This window comes from Indicator indicator, chromosome 17, assembly GCF_027791375.1.
Source record: "Indicator indicator isolate 239-I01 chromosome 17, UM_Iind_1.1, whole genome shotgun sequence".
In the NCBI taxonomy this organism is placed as follows: domain Eukaryota; kingdom Metazoa; phylum Chordata; class Aves; order Piciformes; family Indicatoridae; genus Indicator; species Indicator indicator.
The window spans coordinates 1487706-1511057 of NC_072026.1; positions in this window are offsets into that span (position 1 = coordinate 1487706).

The following is a 23352-nucleotide window of genomic DNA, read 5'->3' on the forward strand; positions in this document are numbered from 1 at the left end:
CAGCTCCTAAAATCCATCCTACCTGTAAAGACTGCAGGAAAGTATTCACTGTACTGGAGAGGAAAAAAAAATATTGGGCCAGATGAACAGCAGGACAGAGCAGGAAGCAGCAGGACTCTGACGGCTAATGGCAATGGCACTCCCTAAGAGCAGGGGCTCTGCTGTAAGACTTTCTGGTTTAGCCATAGGAAGCAGATGGCAGAAACAATGCCATGTAGCTTTGTAGATGGATATTATCCATCTCTTATTATGTCTATAATTCTTTAAAATGTATTGCTTCCAAAACGAGTGCCCCTTCACTCGTTTGGCAGTATTTCACCTCTTATATTTAACCCTCAAACTCAGCAAATTTGGTTGTTTCCACTCAGTTAAAATATCTTGAAAAAGTCCCATTGCCTTCTTGTAGCTGAGGATAGGTTCCTGGTTGAAATGATGTGGTGCTGAGTCTGAAAAGGCACAAGAAAACAGACTAAGAACAATTCTGCAGCTTACTTTGATGATACTGTGTCATGTTTAATCAGTGAAGATTGAACCAGTCACCTTGAGATCCTGCTGGCATTGTTCAATACCATTTAAAGCATTGATTTTCTGTAACTATGAATCCTCTCAAGTAGTCATTAGACAGCAAGTTACCTGTTTTTTTTTTTAATACAGAAAATGTTAGAAAGATAGAAATCTAGCCTGGAGGTGGCAAGCCGGAAACCGAGGAGCAGTTTGTCAGACCTGAAGCAAAGGTCTATCTCCCAGGACTGGCAGGCGTGATGGTATCCAACTGATTCTCAGAAAGAGCTAGAACAACTTTTTACCTTACTTTATCTGACAACCATCCATTTTAGTTGACTACAAATGGACAGAAAGTCATAAAAAAAAATATAGACAAGACCAAACCCAACCCAACCCTGAGTTCTTGGTAGATATGAAGAAGAGCTAACTAAGCCTTGATCTCTCTTTCAGAACTAATATTAGCTGGGAATGTTTACTGCCAACATCTGTTTCAGTGTTAAGGCAATTACTTGACAGCATTGCCCAAGACTATGTGAACCTTTGCTTCAGCAAAAAGTTATTTTCCATATTCTCTCTGGGTGCTTGAAAATGCTGAGCGAAAAAAAGAATGGTTTATTGCAGGTGTTTGCTGTTGTCAGCCTCTTGCTTAGAATGACAGAGAAGTACAAGCAACAACATTGTCAGGTGGCGTTTACATTGCAAGAGAGATGTAGGAAAGCACACATACATGCAAAAATATCAGCAGAAGGAGGGAAAAAAAACCACAACAACCCTGGCTGTATTTTTCATTTTTAATACAATTGGTTTAGCTGTCTGCTTCTAACAAGTACCATTTCCCTAAGTTATGGCAGTGCCAGAACTTGCTGGAATGCTGCTCATCTAAGAAAAGCCCCTAAATTCCAAAATTAAGTTGTCTGCAGCTATAAGTAGAAGTAATTTGTAGGGATATCTGTGTGCCTCTCTCTAAGCTCTTGGGATTTTATGTTGATCTCATCACTGTGATATGAGTGTGACCTGAACTTGGTGTTCCGAAGTACATCATCATTGACAGGAGCTCTTGGCTGCTCTGGAAGAAATCATGGAAATGACTGAAAAAGTCCAGTTCTGCAAAATCACAGGATGGTTTTGAGGACAACATTTGGATGTGCTTAAGCTTTGTGTTTCACACCAAAGATGGCCAATCATTAACAAAGGAAACGGGTTGAAACCTCACAGTTTTGTCTGCATTTGCCCTGTCTGGCTGTACAAATATGATCCTGCATGGATATTTCCATTGGACTGGAAGAACTTTTGGTGGATAGTTTGTGGTTATTTTGTGGGTGTCCCAGCAGGGTGCCTAAGCAGAATAAATACAATCTGTAGACTAAGAAATTCAAGCACTTCTCTGTCTCTGCAGTCAACACTAAAATATTTCATGTTACTTCAGTATTGCAGTGAGGCACATTGAACTGCTTCATCAGTGTTTCTTACATAAAATTCTTCATTCATTTTCTTTGCTGTCCTGCTTCCTCTCCTGTAAAATCTACAGACCTCACTGAAGATTCTGCATCACAATTGATTTCTAGATTGCAGCATGAATTTACCCCAACCAGTTCACCTGTTAAAGCTTCCAAATACTGATTTCCCTTGTTCAACATGTTTTGGTGGTTTTACATTAGTCTCTGAGTTATTGTTCTGCAGCACGTTGGTGGGTTTTTTTTCGTGTGATAGAACATAGTTGAATAAAATAATCTGCAAGTAAACTGAGGGGTTAAAAAGTAATGTAGTTAATTTAGAAAACTCTGATAATACAGGCAGGAGTTCTGGGGAACAGTCAGCTGTGGCACTGGACAAGTGACCGAAGATGCTTTCTAATTGTCTCTCTGATTAAGAAGCCTGAAAAGCAGCTTTGCAAAAGCTTCTGATTATGTTGGGTCTTTTGCTTATTGTGTGTAGTATTGTGTGTAGTGGGTGAAGATGTTTCTTGATTTCCACATCCCTTTCTCTGACAATGACCCTCCCTCTGCACCTGCCAGAAAACACATTAGAAAACTGTTTATGAGCAAATAGAGATGACCTCAGGAGGGACTAATTGCTTCATTAAAACAAAAATCAAGGGAGTACAAAAAATAAGAGGGCAAAAGAGTGTTGCAATTAAAATTGGCAGCGTTTTCAGTGTGAAATAATAATAATAACAAAAATTAATTTGTGACAATCTGATGGCAAATTTGGCAGTGGAGAAGAGGTTTAAGTTGAAAAATGGAAATAGTCTATTTAGAAAACGTTAGAATGAAAGGCATTGTGAGCTCTTTTCATCCAAATGAACAGCTTGCTAACAGTTGCATGATTTCATATAAACATTTCACTTTTGTCATAGCTTTAGCTATGAGAAAATTGCACTTCACTATAAGGTGTCCATCTGATTTATTGTCCCCCTTGTCACAATAGGCCTTTTGCTCTTATTTGCTTTGGACATGAATCAAATTTTTTTCCCCGTCTTTTTACTCTGCTATATCTCATATTAGTTGCTGGTCTAGAGGCTGCTTTGCTGGAATATCAAGTCGATACCTCATTTTAACTAGCTGGGAATGCAAAGCCAGTCATTTGTCATTTGCAAATGTAGCTTGGAGGGCACATGATTAATCTCTCACTAGCTTTGATCAGCAGCTCTCAGAGATATGTATATGCAGAAAACCCAGAAGAGGCTCCCACAAATCTCTCCATGAATCACATGTTTGTCTTTTCTTCTGGAATGCTTATAATGCCACCATAAAACCTGTATCCTTATTTTGAATCATGTTGATGGAACACTGCTGAAGTTTAAGTGATAAAATCCTTGTGCCTGGCATCTGGCTCAGTTCTTTTTGGTGTTCAGCCCCACAGTGTGCATGTGCCTGTGAACAAGTAATTAATAATACATATACAAAATAAAACTTTATCTAGCAAAGTTATTTGCCATTTATGATTCAAAGCATAGTCATTTAGTAACAAAAAATCAGAATTCCACCTGTTATTAATGCTTTTTAATATTTAATATGAAGTTAAATCTTGCTTTGAAGCTAGATATAAGCACACAAGGTGAGCTTTCCACAGTTTTGAATTCCTGAGTTATTTCCAGCTATTTTTCAAATGAACCACTGTGCTTGTGTGCTGGAGCTTGGGAAGGAGTTCTTCAGTCTGAGGGTGGTGAGACTCTGGAATAGGCTTGCGCAGGGAGGCTGTGGATGCCTCCTCCCTAGGGGGTTCAAGGACAGGTTGGATGAGGCCTTGAGCAGCTGAGTCTAGTTGAGAGGCAGGCAGGAGGTTGGAGTAGATGATCTTTGAGGTTCCTTCCAACCTGAGCCCTCCTGTGATTCTGTGTAGTATCAGTTGTCCATGTCATGCTGCCTTTCAATTGCACATTGCTTTTGTGCCTTGACACTTCAGTGAGTAATTCCAGCCTAGTCATCAGTGTTGCCTATAGCAGGGGTCTGGTCTCTAGCTACCTGGCTTGGGTGGGAGATGGCTGCTGGTGAAAATGTTTGACTCCTGTAATGCTTCAACCCTCCCTTGCCAATATCAGCCTATTTTTGTTTCTGTTTGTTTTGTAAAACTGGACAAATGTTGGGTTTGGGTGTAGCATTCTACTGGAAGCAGCAGGCCTTGATTAGGTGTGTGTCACCTGGTCCTGCCACTGACTCTTTGTGGCTATTTTGGGTCTTATTAGACTTCTTTGAAATCTTAGGTGTCTCTCTCACTGTCAGTTTCTGTGGCCAAAGGCTGCGTAAATGCAAACTGAAAATAGCAGCAGCTAACTTTTAATTGTTAGTTGTGTTGCTTTCTGCCACTTTTCTTGTGGTTAAGTAGTAGTCAGGCAACAGTACTTGGTCAGCACTTATCCTTTGGTGATCATTAGAACATCTGTGCATGAAGGTGTGTTTTGCAGACAGTAAAGGTTGGACCTTTAATCATATTAATTAATTCTGGTTGAGAATTTATCTAAAAATAAGCAGACTAATTTTCAGAGGAAACCTGCCTGAGAATTTATCTAAAAATAAGCAGACTAATTTTCAGAGGAAACCTGCCTATCTTAAGGACAGGTGGCAAAATCTGGCCTAGATGTGAAGAGTTACAAATAGTTTTACCCAGAAAAACATACTGTTAATTAGATGTGCAATTATTTCTCCTGTTACAATCTCCATTGTTGAAATGCAGAGCTTCTTGTGATACCATTAGCATATTGATATGTCATCAGCTGTTCAACAGTTTCAAGTACAGTATAATTAATTCTACCCAAGACTGCTTCTAAAAATATGCATATACCACTCAGCTATATCTGTGGCAGACACTATAGGAGAGGCACAGAACTTTATGACTGCATTTAGTAATTCTTACCTGCCAGTTGTTTCATTTTTTTGGTATTATTATTTTAGGCTGTTGCAAACAGTGCTGCTGACTTGTCAAGCTACATCTGCCAAGCCATGAGTCATTGAAAAAGCAAAGAGAATTAGTTTTTCTGTGCTTCCTTTCCTACCAGGTTTATAACTGCATCTCCAGGCAGTCTCTTCTCTGTGAGCTGATTCAGAGCTTGTGTTCACATTTTGCTACAGAAAGCTGAAAAATCAATAGATACCCAGCAACAGGCATTGAAAGGTGGTCTTTTAGAATATCCAAAGGAGGGGTTGTACCCTTGACTTCACCCAGAACTACTGACAGGGCTGAGAGAAAATGTAGTACCCAGATTCTCTCCTGGAAGGTATTTTCTTGTTTTGCTGCTGATATGAGAGAACTATAAACCAGTCCATTTCTTTACTGATACTCCTGGAGCCAGCTGTGAAGCCTGGTCTGCATCATAGTCTTAGGTGTTGCTACCTGTGTATGCTGTGCTGGTAAGGTGTTGCTGGGATGGTAGCAGCTGACACAAGGGAAAACTGTGCTTAGACAAATGTCTGCTTAGGCCCCCTTCCCACGAGGCCCAGACAGCTGTGCTAGCAAGAACACCATATTTGCCATTATGACTATCTACATGAAGAGCATGGTTACCTTGGTCACAGATCACACCTCATTACACAACTCTGCCAGAAAAGGTTTTTAGTGTAGAACTTGCCTCAGGCACAAAGTCTCCTAAAGCTATTTCTGGGCTGGTTCAGTTTACATAGCATCATCCTCTCAAGCCTGTGTCTAAAACCACAATGCAGCCCTTGCTTCTAAACAAGTGAATACCTTTTTTTTTTCTTTTCTGTAGCATTTTCATTTCCAGCCCTGACATTAGTCCATTTTGTGGCTTCTAGGAATTAATATTTAACTTTTAATGTTGTTAATAGATCAGCCTTTATCTGTGTTGCTAGAAGCAATTAATACTACCTTACTGATTCCCCATGAATAGCATAAAATATTGATATAAGAGCAGAAAGACTATTTATACTCCCTGAATTATAGACCCTCCTTCTATTTGTCCATGACAGACATCTCTAGTAAGACTTTTGCAGGGGAGTTGTCTTGGCTTCTCTCATAGTCTCAGCCATATCTACTGAAATACTTGGTTTTCATCTGGACTGTTGTATCATTAGTTATTCAGTATGTTTTAGTAAAACAAACAAACAAAAAAGTATATTTTGTGGACCTAGAGGCATATGAGTCACATTATTTTTTTACTTATGTTCTCTAGCAGGCCATACCAGATGACCTTAACACACAGACAGAGAGCAAGGCGCAGCGGCTGGCAGACTTCTAGGTCAGTGACCAAGCTGAAAATCCTGCAGGAGAAATGGATGTAAGTCTATTTTGAACACTAACTCTTTGGGGGAATTAGTCAAACACTATGAATCTGGAAGTGAATGTAAGTAAAATGCTTTTTTTCTGCAGGAAGAGGTTTCTGTGAAAGCTTTGCAGATAAAGACATAATTGCAAATAGGAGAAAGGTGGGGTAGCAAATCTGCTGCCACTGCTATTAAATAATATATGCCCATTTGACAAGCAATGCTCACAGATCTTCTTGCAGAACAGAATATGATTATGAAATTAATATTACTTGAGCAAGGAGAAGATAGATCACCTCATCATTCTGAATAAGTTATCAGAGAGGGTAAAGGGAGAGGATTACATCCTGCATGTTTGTTTCTATGGTTCTATTGCAATGAGAAAAATACAGAGTTCCTTCTGATCCCAGGTATCAAAAGCCCTAACAGTTTACACTTCTGTTTCACAAGCATTTGACACAAATCTGTTTTCCTCAAAATGTCTTTGTAAAGACATGAACTATGCACACTTTCCCATATGTATATGTACCTTTTTCCCCCATCCCTCGTTTAAATTGCATCTGGAGACCTGGGGGCAAAACCCACAGCTGCTCTGTAGTGAGATTGTTTTTGATAGGAGTCTTCAGTTTCACACCTAGAGTTCAGTTAAGTGAGGAACTGAGAAGTAGTGCTATGGTTGATAGACTCAGTAGGAAGTAACCACGTGAATAATGAAGCACATTGGGAGTGCAAGGTGAACAGGAGTAGGGCTGTGAGGCCATACATGTGATGTTCTGGTTCTTTGAAGGCAGAGCTTTCTTTTTCTCTTGTTGGTGTGGCAAATCTACAGTTTACTGCATAGCGGTGTCTGAGGTTGGCTGACAGGTGCTACTGTCTCCAGCAGGCAGCTTGGGTGGTTTTCGAAATCACAGGAATGGTAGCTGGCATTCCTTTCCATTTGTAAATTACTTAATGAGAAGGAATCTGGGCACAGTGCCATACAGCCCCCACCCCAGCACTTGTATGGAAAGCAAGCCCTGTTGTTAGACAAGGTGCTGGACTGCTGTGACATCCCTTTGGTCTTTCGCTTCTGACACACATGGCAAACTTAAACTAATATAAAACCCTTGTAAAATATGATATATGATACTTGAGTCAAGTATCAGAGGACACTTGGTGGTTTTAAACCTCAGTAAATTAATTCACCTTGACATCCCTTTTGGGCAGAAATGCAGGAAGTGATATTTAAGCAGATTTTAAAATAGCAGCAGTATTTTTCTTCATCTTACTGCCTCACACTGTGTGTCAGATATGATAAAGAGAGGAACATGTTGTCTTTTTGGGAGTGTGGCAGTATCTTTGAACAAATCCAGATCACTTCCAAGCTGACAAGTAAGACAGACAAGTGTCAAAACCTAATACACATTAGACTAGGAGGAGAATGTCATATTCTGCTCATTTCCACATCACAGACTTTACTCTGTGCTCAGTTATTAGGAAAGTATCAGGTGCATTTCAGAGTTTTGACAGAAGTGTTTAGAACAGATGGATGGATTACATTTGTCAGGTGAAATACTCCTATTTTCATATGCTGCTATTCAAGCCTAGGAGAAGACAAGGTGGATTATTTTTTGTCTTTTTGAAAAGAAAGAAAAGTACAGAATAAGACAAAAGTTATTTAATTAGCCACCTAATTCTTAGTAATAAACAAATCAAATTGCAAAGAAGAAAGCCCAAGAAGATGCTACGTCTGGAGAGCAATCCAAATGAAATGCTCACTTTTTTAAGACTTGAGAATACATAACAACATTTATTGAAAGTAAGACAGCTCCTTTACTTTACAGTCTGGCTATAAATATATGGCATTGCCTCTCTAAAACTAATACAAATGATTATAGAAGAAGCGGTATATTTATATTCACCACTAAAAAAAAAAAAGTGTCCATTTCAACTCAGGAATATCCTCACTTGTGCTTAGTGTTTGATTTTTTTCCACATAAGTCATAGCCACACTATTGCATTTCCCACAAACCTTGCTACAATCTGTGATGCTCTCAAATTTTGAGCTGCCTTCAGTTAGTTTTGGAGCATGTCCCAAAGCAAAAAACCTAATTAGTTCTCGAAACCCTGAGAAGAGTTTTGCAACTAAATTCTGCTGTTGTCTTTTGGTATTTTGAGACAGCTTTGTAAAGCAACCTGCAAATCACTCAAAGATATTCTCCAATTTTTGCCATTAGTACATAGAATAGTTTGGGGTTTTTTTTCCTTATAACACCTGGAAATAATTACTGAGCTTTACTCCAAACTATAAGTGTGTTCAATCGGCTGCAAGTTTGCCTCATGATGATGATAGATTTTCACATGGATATGATAACAACTGAAGCCAAAGGGGTTCCAGGCAGACATTTTCCCAAGTGAGTGCCTTTTGCTCAATTGTTTTCTGTGACTTGTTTTTTAAAAGGTAATTTGTTCAAATTGCACAGACAGCTGTACAAGGGGAGGTTCAGGAGGGATATTAGGAAATATTTCCTCACAGAGAAAATTATCAGACATTGGAACACGCTGCTCAGGGCAGTGGTGGAGTTGCTGTCCCAGGAGATGTTTAAGCAGCATGTGGACCTGGCTCTTAGGGACATGGTTTAGTGTTGACCATTCAGTGCTGGGCTGAGGGTTGGACTGGATGAGCTTGGAGGCCTCTTCCAACTGGATGTATCCTGTGATTCTGTGGTAGTGCTTTGTGCCCTGACTTGCAAAGCAGAGAGTGTTTGGCATTTCATGGAACTGCACACATGAAGGTCTAAAATACCAGACTCTCACTTAGCTTTGATTGTGAAATGTCTTTTTCATAGGCACTCACATGTGTAACCTGTGCAATGTAAAATGGATTTCACAAGTAAAATGGCATAAATCAGAGAGACCAGCTCAGAATTTCATTAATTCACATAGAGTTTGAATAGTGTTTGCTTGATAAATCCTCAGCTGTGGATTGAATGTTTGTTTCTTTATGGATTACCATTTCGTTTAGATAGTCATATAACTTAAATTAAATTTCGTGATACAATCATCTCCATTCACAAAGAAAGAGGTCTGCAAGCCAGGCTAAGAATATCAGGCCACAGCATTTTGTGCTGGGACTGACAAAGAAACCACTTAACACAGCCACTCGTGCAAAACGTTCAGAGAATACCTTCACAGATTCCCCCAAGGTTATCTCTGTTTACAGGCATCAGAGAACAATGCAGCCTTTAAAAACCCCATGCATCTATGATTACTTTTATTGCAAAATTAAAGATGGTGAAGTTGAAAGAGAAGAATTAAGCATGTTATATGCTGTGACAAATCCTTTCATTTCCTTTTACTCATTAGGAGGTTACATAGAGGCAGTCAGTTAAATTAAAGCCTAATAAAAGTCACAGAATACTGAACTTTTGCATGACTTAGTGAAAACCTTTCATCAAAGAAAACATCCTAGCCATCCATGTACAATAGATCTCACAAGCAAATGGGAACATTAGGTGATTACTGTGAAACAAAGGCCTGTGTGAAGCCCTCTTGCCCATCTTTCTACTGTCTGAGTGGTTTTAAGCATTGTTTCTGGTAGTCTTCTATAATCTGTCTTCACCACTCCTTTTGTGCTGTCATTGTGCTCCTTATAGAGGCCCCTATGTTCTGGTGGTATGAGGACCTGTTAGTGACCTGATTTCAAGAACAGCTCTGTCCATGTGAAGAGCATAAAGACAAACTGGGCCAGGTTGGGAACAATATTGAATGGAGCATTGCCTAAGGACAAGGTTACTGTGAAGGCTATGCTGTCCTTAACATTAAGCATATGAGCAGCAGAATTTGCGGCATTAAGGAATTCCTGCTGCCATCACTATGAACATGTCTGGATTAAGGGTGGTTGGAGGCAGCAGGCTCCATCCCTGTGCTTTTAACCACTCAAATCTACTGACATACACCTCAGTAAGCTGTAACTGCAGGGTGCACAAACAGAAATTCGGTTGAAGTGATCAAGAATCAAGGGCAAAAAAAATAAGGAAAATACAGAAATGTTTGGAGCAGTTCTTGCCAGCACTACACTTGTGGTCAAACTGAGAAATGGATAGAGTCCTTGCGGCTCTAGAGTAGCCAGAGCTCCCCATCCAGCCACATCAGAGGAGTAAGGTCAGGCATTGGGCACTCACTGAGTTGTCCCCAGAGAGCCACTTCAGCTTTTTGCTGAGAGAGACCAAGTCTGTTAGTGAAGGCTAAGTATGGAGGAAGAGGCAACTTCTAGTCCTTGCTTCAAATAAAACTGTCCAGATATTGCAGATGAAATCTCTCCCTAGCAAGCCTTCTGGCTGTTTACGATGAGTATCCCCTTCCCTGCTTCTGCAAAAAACTGTCTTGAGTTCATTCTGACAAAATCTAAAAACTTTCTTTCAGTGATGGCATTGTTTTTTTGCAGCCCAAATATCTTCCATTTAATAGCATAACCCAATTTTGAAAGCAAAGGTGATACCTTACACTCATCTCTGATACAATTCCATCAAGATCAGAGGACTAATATTTGATCTGAGTGAGTTGCAGCAATGTGTACATTTTCAGTCCAAAAAGATGATCTATAGCAACTTCCCTCTTTGGATTTTTCACTGCTTTCATTTAGCACTGGAGGGGATAAGCACACTGCTCATCCCTGCAGAGAGGTTTTAGAATGAAGTTGGAGTGTTCATACAAGGAGTGTCCCTCATGTGCAGCAATTGCTAATGGGCATTCAGCTCTCTAAACCACATCAAAACTAGCTGAAATAAATTACCTCCAGCATGTATTACATGGGCATTTCAACACCCTCCAGAGCCACTTCTGTTGTGTTGCAGTACAGACAGATCCTGAACTGACTAGATTTCTCTCAACTCACGCTGGAGGGGAAGCTGAGACATGCAAAACTTTTTGAAGCCCCTGTATGTGCATTTTGGAGTGCTGGGAAGGATACAGGCAGCTAACATGATGATGTTGCTAGATAAGAAAGTGGTTATACAGAACAGAAATCACCCTCCAAATCTGGTCTGAATTTTTAGGTGGACAAGGTCAATGTCACTTGTGAGGAATTGCAGTTCGATGCGAGGCTTTGGCATAGCATTGTCTAATGGCACATGCTGCAAACACAAGCCTGATTGTTGAAGCACACTGCATCTAGTTCTGCCCTTTCTGCCAGATTTAAGTGCTAATAGCAAGAGAAGCAGTCTTCAGTGCCAGACAGTCATCAGTGGAGGGCTTCACTTGGACAACCTCCAGGATGAAGACTTCAGAAGTGGGCCACTGACAACTGCATGAGGTTCAACAAGTCTAAATGCAAGGTCCTTCACCTGGGTTGGGCCAATTCCAGCCACAAATCCAGTCTTGGTGCAGAGATGGATGAGAGCAGCCCTGAAGAAGGAGGCTGATTGATGTGAAGCTCCCCATGAGCCAGCAGTGCCCTCATGCAGCCCAGAAGGCAAATCATGTCCTGGGCTGCATCAAGAGGAGTGTGACCAGCAGGGCAGGAGAGGGGATTCTGCCCCTTTGCTCTAGTGAAATCCCACCTCCTATACTGCTTCCAGTTCAGGTGTCCCCAGCATAAGAAGTACACAGAGCTGCTGAAGTGAGTCCAGGGGAGGTCACAACAATGATTCAAGTGATGGAAAACCTCTGCTATAAGGATAGGCTGAGAGAGCTGGGGGTGTTCAGCCTAGAGAAGAGAAGGCTCCAGGGGGACCTTAGAGCTGCCTTCCAGTACCTGAAAGGATCCTCCAGGAAGGCTGCAGAGGGACTTTCCATGAGGGTGTCTAGAGGCAGGACAAGGGGGAATGGTTTGGAGCTGAGGGAGAGCAGGGTTAGACTGGAGCTGAGGAAGAAGTTCTTCAGTCTGAGGGTGGTGAGACTCTGCAAGAGGCTGCCCAGGGAGGTTGTAGATGCCCTCTCCCTGGAGATGTTCAAGGCCAGGATGGATGAAGCCTTGAGCAGCTGAGTCTAGTTGAGAGGTGTCCCTGCCCATGGATAGGGAGGTTGGAGTAGATGACCTCTGAGGTCTCTTCCAACATAAGCCACTCTATGATTAATTTTTATCCTTTCCTGTTCCTTTGTCCAGTCCTTCTCCAGTCCTCTGTATCCATACTTACCTTCCCCACTTTCTGAATGAGATCAGTGTACTCTTTAGGATGTGTTTAATTGCATCTTTGTGATGAACTTTTCCACTTCTTAAGAACTGGTTTATAGTTGGTTTATGTTGTTTTCTATGTCTTGGTAAAATCTTCACACACAGATGAAATACCATCTGTGCTCAGTTTCACCCCAAGTACCTTTCATAGGAGCTTTGCAGGGATATTGTTCTGTTATTCCACATTCTGGCACAGAAGAGTGCAGGGTTTAACACTCCTCCATTACACAAATCCCAGGACCCAGAATGCTTTTGTCAACCTGTTTGTGAAATAGGGCAGTTGGCAGCAGAGTAGATCAAAGGATTACATATTTAATCTTTGAGAGGCTTTGCTCCTTAGTATCTACAATCAAATGATAAAGTAATTTACTTTTGCTTTGAATGGTGAGTTCCTTAATTGTGAGTGTCAGGAGATGTAGTTTGAAGAAGAGATGAGAACTAACAGTTAGGAATAAAACATGGGACAAGCTTAATGTATGTAAGCTTGTGTAAGGTAGCTCACAGGAGCAAGGCAGGGCACAGCTTTGCTTCTCTGTGATAGATGAAGATGAACTGAAAAGCCAGTTCTATACAGGCCATGCATTACTTGTCCAGCAAACCCAAAAATACAAACCCTGTTCTCTTGATATCTGTTCTTTCTCTCATAAACATGAACATCTCAAAAGGCTACTTAATGCCTGTTCTACAGCCTTTCCATTCTGGTGCATGAATGTTGTGTGTTTCTGAACACGAGAGGAGCATTTCTGCTTCTAATGCTTACTACTGCTGGTCAGTTTGTGTGTTTTTCATGATGAAGCCTGTGGATTGAGATGAAAAGGCAGAAGACAATAGTTATGGGTGCAGCAGTTCACATACCAAAATGGACCTGAAGCCACTGCTGAAGCATCTGGAATTGTTGGTGTTCAGCTGGAATCACAGCTGGGCAGGAAAGGGCAGGAGGCTCTTTCAGGGGACTGTGGAGTTTCCATTCTGCTGTTTGCTTTAGATTGGATAGCAATATCAAAATCTATGGAAATGATAAATAAATTCTTCATGTCAGGTTAATAGGAGTAGAAGGATCTACAAGTCTCTAGTGAACTGGTTTTGTTTACCACTGGGTTGTAATGAATGCATGGGCTCACTTCATTCCTCTAGGGAGATCAAAAAACATTACTGAAAATCCTAACCTTGTAGCATTCCTGAAACCTAATTTACCTGAGGAAAGAAGCTCTCTGGTCAGTAAATCTCGATATCCATTAGCATTTAGCTAACCAAGTTAATTTGTGAGACCGAGGCAGCGGGGTGGGGAAGTGAAGCAGAAAAGCAGAGCTGCTTTAATGACACTTCAACTGGCACCAAGTCCTTCCAGTTTGCACATGGGCAGATGCTATGAGAGTCTACCAAACCACTGCTGAGAATCAGCTCAGTTCCTGAAAATTTCCATCTCATTACATTTCTATGTATGGAAAGCAATTTCTTCACTGTAGGTAATAATTTTATTAACACAGCTATTAGCACTACAGACTCTGACAAGGAAACTGGAGTAGTGAAGAACATTCGCTAAAAATAAGCAAATTTCCATATGTTAGAACGAACTCATAACTAACCCTTCTGAAGAGAAAAGGGAAAGGGACTCCAAATGCAAATACCCCAAATGAAACAAAGAAATCTCTAACTAGGAAAAGCACAAAGCATATTAGGATGGCAATAAGATTTTCATGCAGCTGTTTATGAACCTGAGGAGTTTTGTGAGCTCTCGTACAAGCAATCTGTAGCTCAGTACTACATCCTGTAGGCACGTTGTTCTTTTTCACCAGTCTTCTGGTGGTAAAATAACTAACTATTCAGAATCCACTAAGGCATGATAATCAATCTCTTCAGGTAATCCATCATAAAGCCTTGATGTGGGTAACTCCCAAATAATACAGTGCTGACAGATGATTAATCCAAACAATCCTGCAAATAACAATGATGAATAATAACCACAGAAATGGAGATACTTCAGAAGTGAAGAAAGAGGCTTTCTTGCCCATACAATTCAATCTGATCTGAATGTAATTCAGATTACATGAATGAAAGGACGTGGAAATGAACAAGAGTCTTATTTTTCAGGGGAACGCTCCAGATGAATTTCTATTTCCTTCATTGCCAGCCAGCAAAACGTGGTGGAACAGAATGGCCCTTGGCTTCACTTAATGCACATACTTAACTAGTGGCTCAAGTGGTCTTCCCTTCAGCATCTTATTGCTGGGCAGGAGGTGCTTGGCCCTTGAACCTCCCCAGTGAAATTGGCACTTTTTTGTCTTGTCTTTTTTTTGTCTTTTCCTTTCTTTTTTTTTTTTTTTTTTTTTTTTTTGACAGCAAACCCTAAGTCAGTGTGGAAGAATAAAGATGAGTGGTATTGATAATAGATATTTGTAAGCAGTGAACAGAAGTGGAAAATCTGAGGAGGACGAGCTCTCAAAGACAAACATAAAACAATCAAGGGAAGCAACAAAATCCTATTCATCTCAACACAGGAAGGGTAATCTTGATGTACTAAAATAACTTCATATTTATTTTCTTCCTCCACACCCTCAGATTTTCAAATAGATGTCTAGGCAAGTAAGCCAGATGCTGTCAATGTAGCCAAGGACTTGCACACATCTTTGCATTTGGAGAGGAATCCCTTCCAGATGTGTACCTTTTCTTCTTCAGTGTCTTATGGAGGTTGTCTTCTCTTTAGAAATTTCTCTGTCTCTCTCTTCTACTGTTGTATGATCTGGTCAATCAAAAACATGTTGTTAGGAAATGCATTTCCCATTTATTCTCATTTGCTAAACATTTCATAGACCACTTTGAAGTTAGATAAAAACCAGTCAAACAGTCTGATTATAAATGTTGGCATTTGTTGTTGTTAAAACTCAAGACCTCCACAAGTGAGCAGCATGCACTAGGGACAAGAGAGCACAGAAACGGAAAAGAAACAGAATTTGTTTTTTAAATTCTGACTAAAACAAGCAATGTTTTTTCTTTTCCTTACAAATCAGAAACTAATTGCTCAGAAGGTATTCAAGATAGATGAGGGATGCAGTGAAATGACTGTTTGTTTATACCTATGTATGCACATATGCATCCATACACAAATACAGAGACTCCCAAATATACATTTGCATGGTGCTAACAACCTAGGCTAAATAAAAAGTAAGGAAACACAAAATTCAAGCTGTTTGCTTTGCCTTATCTATTTCCATTATGCATGGTAAATATTGCAGATCATATGGTCTGCAAATTCCACGTTGTTTGGAGGCTCCTTCAGAGCTTTGTCACAACAGGGGATTGTAAGGATCGATGCAGTTACACTTCTGGGTTTTCTAGACTCCAGTTTAGTTGAACTCTTCATGAGAGCTGAATTTGGTTTTTTGCATATGAAGCTCCTTTTTTCTCCTGTGTTTTTTGATGAAAAAGAAAAACACTCAAACATCAACAACAGAACCTGACAAAAAACCAAACAGAACACAAAACAAACCCCAAAATATATTGAGGGAAAGGCAGCACAGATTTTTTTTTTTTTGGGGGGGGGCGGGATGTTTGAGCTTGGAAGGCAATAGAAAGCATCAGTGCATAATAGTGGGTGCTTAGGTAAAGAAGTTTGATAATGGTCATTTCTAGCAGCTGCTGGCTCCTTGGAGTCTGGGCACAGACCCAGTGAGTTGTCTCAGGTCTCACAGCAGCTGAAGATTTTTCATACTGTAGTGTTTGTGTTTTAACTGACTAGAGCTGAAACATAAAACAACTATTCCCTGAAAATCTGTTTGGGGGTGGTGGTGTGCTAAATAGCTTGATAGCAATATGTAAGGTAGCAATAAGAGAGTTGTCTTTTGTCTAATGGCTGCTGAATTCTCCCAGGTGAACCCAACCACTCCCCTGCTCTACTCAAGAAAACCGTTGGTGTAACCACAGGGGACCTTTGCAGTAATATACAGCTTACAGGTGATCACGAGGTCAAGTTCTGATTTAAAGCAAAACGTTGTTGAATCCTCTGTGACTCCCCAACTAATTTTAAACCTGAGTCAGTTTGCAAAGCCACCATGGAGAGTAAATTTACATTTTTACCTGAGTTCCTTGACTCAATCAGGCTGGCTCCTAATGAGACATGAAACCCAACCTTCACAACTCAGATTACATCTGTGCAGCAGCCAGGAGGGTTCAGCTAATAATTGCACTGTATTTGAAATCCTGTTGATGGTTTCTGAACAAACCTGAGGTCCTCGCTTTGCATTTTGGGTTTCTGTACACCTGTTAAAAAAAAAAAAAAAAAAAAAAAAAAACCTGAAGTTTATACATTGCCTCCAGCCTGCATCTATGGTTTTAGGCAGGGAAGAGAATCATCTTCAGATGGATGCATGCCAGCCACCAATAGTCCATCATGTAAAAAGCTTCCCTCTTTGTTCTTATTGTTCATTGCACAGTCATGCTGCACAAAATATGAATATATACAATATTAATATGCTGTGCTCAACAAAAGAGGACAAAAGGAATTATTAAAATGATGATGAAAATGATGCCTACACTGTTTGGGGGTGGGGGGGGAAGTATCATAGTCTTATGAAACTGAAAATCAGAGTTCTCAATGTATGTGAAGAAGACTGGCAATCTCAAGAGAGGGTGTTTTTAATTAAAATTCTATTTTATTTTAATGAATCAATACTAAAGGTTCCTATGATTACAGTGCTTTAATCTTATGGATTACATGAAAAGGAGACATCTGCTTTCTGCAGCTGAATTCAGCTTATCATGACTGCACACACTTTAAAAATTCCTGTGATTTCCCCTCAATCTGTAAAACTTCTTTCTATTAGTTATAAAAATATTGAAATCTCTATACATAAATTAGGAAATAGTTTGATTTCCTCTGTCTTATGAGAGCATTCTCTCCTTTAACTAGTAAAAATCTCTGCATATTCAATTTCCTTCTGAACTTTCCAGCACTGCGCAGCCAAACTCAACAAAGGGATTTTTCACTGAGTTAGTTTCACTGACTTCAAAAGCATTATGTCAAAGTAGGCATCAAGTCCTTTACAAATTGCTAAGCAGAGAAAAGCTTTATTTCAGTGCTGTTTTGAGGCTGAAAGTAATGAGTTCTATCCCTACTGTGCTGCTCACTCCTGATGACTAGATGGTGATAACGCCACTGACGACACTCAGCTGCTGCAGTGAAGGAGGCTTTCCATAGTGCCAGGAAGGCAACAAATTTTGCTAGAATTTCAAATGATGCAAAACTGTTTATGCTGCCTACTGTATATTCCATTCACATTTCCCTTGCAACAAATTCCATGGGAGTGAGGAGTGGCTCAGAAGTGTTATAATTCATTTAAAAGATTTTATCAGGCTGAAGTAGACTTCTCCAAACTTTGGTGGGTTTGGTGTTTCAGATATTCCAGCAAACCCTTAAAAGTAAAGGTTGTTTTCCAGCATCTGCCAGTTTGCAGTTCAGCAGCCTCCATGCAAACCTTGGAAAAGCTGGCCTGCAGAGCACCAACAGCTGCTTTCAAAGCAAAGTTAAAAGTCTACTTCGGAAGAACAGCAGGGATTGTTCACTTGGAAAGTATGAAAAGAAGGTTTCTCTTTGCAGCAGTTTCCCAGAGTTCATCCCACATAGGATTCATTCACTCTTGTTATCTGTGACTATAAAAATATTTATAGTGGTATGAGATTAGAGATAAGTTATCCTAAAGATTAAAAGTCATTGATGCTGATCATCAATTCATCCTCTTAAATCTATAATTGCAGCAGATGTAGCTTGAAAGGAAAACATGGCAACATCTTTACTGATGGGTTTGCATTAGCAAAATGATGCAGAAGGCTGGAGGCTCAGCTGGCAATCCCAGTTCTGGTTCTGGATGGCTCGTAGAGAGGACAAAGTGCTCACTAGGACTGCTACTGTGTTTGTTGCCTATATTCCAGTTGTTAGTGCCATTTATGGTACTACTGTGGCATGTGCTTAGCCTTTATTAAATTAATAAAAGCCTGTCCCTGATTTGATGGTGCCACTAGAAGCAAAGATCATCTTACATTCCCTTGGAAAGTGCCATGAATCACACCACTTGAAGCTGTGTTGCAATCCACCAGATGTGAAAGACAGCAATTTGCTGGTGTGTAAGAAGAATTTAAGAGCAGGTGTCAGTTATCTGAACTCTAGTCCCGTTTTGGAATGGCTCCTAGAAAATGAAAGGGAAACTTCTTGCAAAAGGAAAGGACTGGGGGTGTTAGTAGTAGCTGCTGAAAATTCAAGGTCTGGTAAAATACACTGAGCACTGCTGGGAGCCCCACATATCTCATAAATAGAAAACATTTTGAGTGATGCTTTGATCTTGAGCAGTATTTGTCCTTACCAGGGAGCAAGAACAGCAGCCCTTACCTTGCAGACAACTTTAGACATGCAAATTGTGTGAGAAATCATGGGATACAGATGATGACTTTGAAACACTATTTTGCTGAGGATACCTTTCAGCAAGTTCAAGTCAAAGTCTAAATTACTTTGAATCTCCTCACTTGGAGGAGCAGAATTTACTTCAGGAGAAGAAAACAGGCAGATTTTGTTTAAATATTCTTTTTTTCCAGAAGGCCTAAATGTTGTGGTCTGCATGTGGAAATGGGATTGCTGCAGCAGTTGTTATTGGCAACCTTTGTGGAGGTTTTTCAGAATGTTACTGAGCTGCCTGGTGAACCAAGCCTGTGAAACAGCAGAGCACAGGCACTGTCAGAGTTTGGAAGTGCACACAGATTACACAGCCATGTCTAATCAAGGTGTGTTCTAAGATGAGCCTTAATTATTATTTTTCCATTATTATGTCCTGGTATGCTCTTAGAATAGAGGAGAGTGCTGTGCATGTATGCTGGCTGTTACAGCAATGGTGATAAGATACTTTCAAAGTACTTTCTGTACTAATATCTGAACTTTGCTGGAACGAACCAGAGTGTCAGTGGCTCTGTTCCACATGGAGTCCCAACTTTGGGCTAGCACATCCTCCAACGGCCACTAGTGCCCTTTTGTTTGTACTGCTGCAGGCAAGGCACGGCCCTGACCCTGGAGCTGGTGTGCCCAGCAGTGGCTCACTCTTTCAAAAAGGCAGTTCATACACCTAGTTTATGTGCAAAGCCTCATGGATATTCCGTGATGTCAAGTACCTCCTCTACATCAAAAAGTGCCTTTTTGCTCTTTTGGCTGCTGATTTGATTGCGTGTTGTACCTGCTCTACAAACAGGCTCCAGCCGCTGTGGTGTCAAGGCAGGTTGTTGCAGAGAGAAGGAAGCAGACGGTGCAATCAATCTTCATGACTCCTGATGCACGACTGTGTTTCTCCTGCCTAAGTGGAGCATACAAGGTGATTAAATAATCAGTGCTCTTACCCTGGAGGAATATCAATCCCTGAAGCAGCCACTCAGAACATCTTGCTCTGGTCTCTGAAGCAGAAGAGGCGAGAGGCAGCCGTGCCTGTTCCAGGTACAAGATGAAAGACAAAATGAGTTCTTGGTCCCTGTGTGGGCTAATGTCTTTCAACTCTTTTCCTTGTTTGTCTCAATTACTGCTTGGTCATAAAATGCCTTTTTTTTTTTATTCTGGCATTAAATGAAAATTGACATAACAGTATATATTCAATAGGATATTGTATAGCCCCTAGCTTGGGAGGGGAAAAAAATGGATTGTCAATTCCCTTAACAAAGATGGGTTTATTGGTGCATCTAACATCACCCTCTAAAATTTACCCAAAGCATGGTTTTTAATTTTGAAAAATTGAATCAGGCAGAACTCCAAACGGCAAATTGATTCTGAGCACCTGTGAATCAAACTGCTTTTATTAGCAACATGCAGGGCAATGAAAGCAAATGCGTTTTACAGGTTACTGTATCTACATCAGTATTTATTACATCTCCTATAATATTATTAGTACAAACTATAAGTAGTGTTAAATTTGACTTCACTGAGCTTCTTTACTCTGATGGCAGGAAATGCAGATTGCTTGGACATTTGGATAAGATGGAAACCAGTTATGTCTTCTCAAAACCAGCCAGTCCATCCAGGGGGTTATTTAAGAAGAAAAAGTAACTCTTTTATCTGGGTTTTCTAATTGCTGAAAGGTAACTTTCACACTGCAGATATGTAAAAAGAGGGAAAATATTTATTGGGGAATAAACTAGTTTGGTGGGGAAAAAAATATGAAGCTTATGATTTCTTTATGTCTTTCTGTTGTTTCAAAGCAATTGCATTTTGAAATTTAAAGTAATTTTCAAGTAATGTTACAACAAAATCTTAGAACTGTCTTACTTATGTAGTCTAAACTGCAGCATAAAAATAGCAGCTATGGAGAAATGAAAACAAAAGTGAGGTTTTCATTTTACAATTATTTTATTGATTCAGCTGAGTGCTTTTAGAAAAAAACACAGAATTTAAGTTAAAGGTCCTTGTGCATCTGCTTGAGTTACAGCTGTGCCTCAGTGCTGCTGCACCAACAGTGTGCTACCAGAAACTCATGGATGTTGTGTGCTATGGCTTTACTTCCATAGGCACCTCTCACATTGAGCCATAGGTGGAACAAGAAATTTTTTCATTTTTCTCTCATTTCTCCCCATGGGAAATCCTTTTTTTTTTTTTTTTTTCGTTTAGAGACCTCAGAGTCTTTCTGGTGTTTGCTGCTGTGGAGGAAGCACTTGGGCTAAGACAAGAAGGTATGCAATAAACGTCCTGAAAATGCTTGTGCATAGCAACAACTACTTTTTAAAACCAAATCCCATGGGTATTTTTCTCCATTGGGACTGTTGGTATTTGATAGTTATGGTTGGGTTTGTTTTTTTTTCCCTTTACCTCTTCATTGTAAGAATATACTGAGTGCTTCTCATTTGCGTATTGGAGTCATAATTATTTTTGGAGGTCGTCACTGAACCTCAGCTGTTCTCCTCCTTTCTTTGGGCCTTGTGTCAGAATTTTTACTGCTTCTGCAGCTTTAGCTGTTGCCTCTATAGATAATCATGTGAAACCAAGACTAGAATCCTGCTGAAAGCACTGCTAAATCTCACAAAAGAGAGCCACCAGGACTCCACTTTGCTTTGCATATGATTAAGCAATGCAATGTTAATGCTTAAGGGATAAAGTGCTAGGGAAAAAAGCATCAGTTTCAGTCCATTACCTGTGCCAGAGATCCAAAAAATGGCTGCCAAAGAGAGTGTGCAATTTAGCTATGAGTGGTAGGGTCTGTGCCCTGATCCAGCAGAGTATGGATTGCCTGATCAATGGTGCTTTGTGTTCTGTTCTCAAACATCCCCTGCATAGAATTTACAAATATTTTAAGACCTATCATTGCCACTGTCAGTGCTGAGCAGTGCTGCAGATCAAAACTGGAATGTTTTCAGTTCCACATCTTAACACATAGCAGACTATAAAATTACATTCCCTTGATGGCTCCCACTTTTGATCAGGTTGGAGAGAAAAGTGGAACATTTTCTACCTAAAAGGACTACTTCAGCTCCTTCACTCTGGGTCCTGCTCCTCAAGTCAGCCCTCTTTCCACAAGGTAAAAATAGCGTCACATCTGAGCGTGCTGGGAACAGAGAAACTTTTGGAAGGCTGTTAAGAAGCCGAGGTGTTTTCTTCCCATTAGAAGTCATATTAATGTGCTCAGAAGACAGCAGCTATAATTCAACCACTCCATCTGCAAGATTAAAATATGTTATTGATTTCCTTAAAGAAGACATATCAAGACACAGTGTTCAGTACAAGAGGCAATTACATCTAGATGCTCTTGATAAATAACTGAAGAATTCGATTCATTAGAAGTGAGCTGACAGGTGTGAAAATAATATCTTGGAGCTGATTAACAGGTAATGAAGAGAGGCTGCTGATCATGTTAGGTTTATTTAGGGAGCCAATAGCCTTGTTAGAACTATACTGAAAGAGTAAATCTTTCCTTTAGCAGGTGTATCTCCCATTGGAGATTCAGGCCACAGAGCTGTCAGTAGGAGTGAAATTTCTCAGCCAGAAGCACCCAGTTTACACACACCAGATCAAGCAGGAATGGAAATAGCAGTGATAAAATGAAGAGGGGAAACTTAATAGTGACTGAAGGAAGGAGCTGGGGCTGTTTAGTTTGAAAAAGAGGAGGCTGAGCAGAGACCTCATCATTCTCTACAGTTACCTGAAAGGACGTTGTAGAGAGGTTGCTGCTGGTCTCTTCTCACAGGTAGTTAGTGATAGAAAAAGAGGGAATGGCCTCAGGCTGTGACTGGGTAGGTTTAGACTGGACAGTAGGAAAAAAATTTCATGACAAGTGGTCAGGCATTGGAATATGCTGCCCAGGGAGGTGGCTGAGTCACCAACCCTGGGTTTGTTTAAAGGTCATTTGAATGTGGTACTTGGGGATATGGTTTAGGGGTGACCCTTGTAGAGTAGGGTTCTCATTGGCTTTGGTAATCCTGAGGGTCTTTTCTAACCTGAATAGTTCTATGATTTAATGCCTTTCCATCCCCACCCAAAGGGATGCTCTATTAGCATGTAACAAAATGCATTCCCCAGGTGCTCAGCTTTCTGAAATTGTGTAAAGTGACACAAAGTGAAGAAAGCACAATTTACAAAGGGAGAAGGGAGAATTATGGTTAAAAAGCAGAAAAAGGAAAGAAACTGAGAGATTACAGCAAAGCATAGTTCCCATACCTTGCTTGAAAAAAATCTCTAGATATTCCAAAGGAGTGAAAGGTCAACCTGTGAGGCTCACATTTGGATTCAGACTGTCTCAAAGAAGCAGGGCAAGATATATTCCAACTAATGCATGTATAATATTTTAGCTTTTAGAGGGAAAAAAAATAAAAATAGTAGCAGTGAGCCCTTGGTGTGCACGTAGTCATCCTTTTAGTCAAGACACCTTCTGTGAATTAGCATAAGAATTATGCAGATAAGCTCTTTATCTAGCTTCTGTGTAGGTCTTTGAAGTCTTTAGAAGTTTAGGAATTAAGCTGAAGGAAACG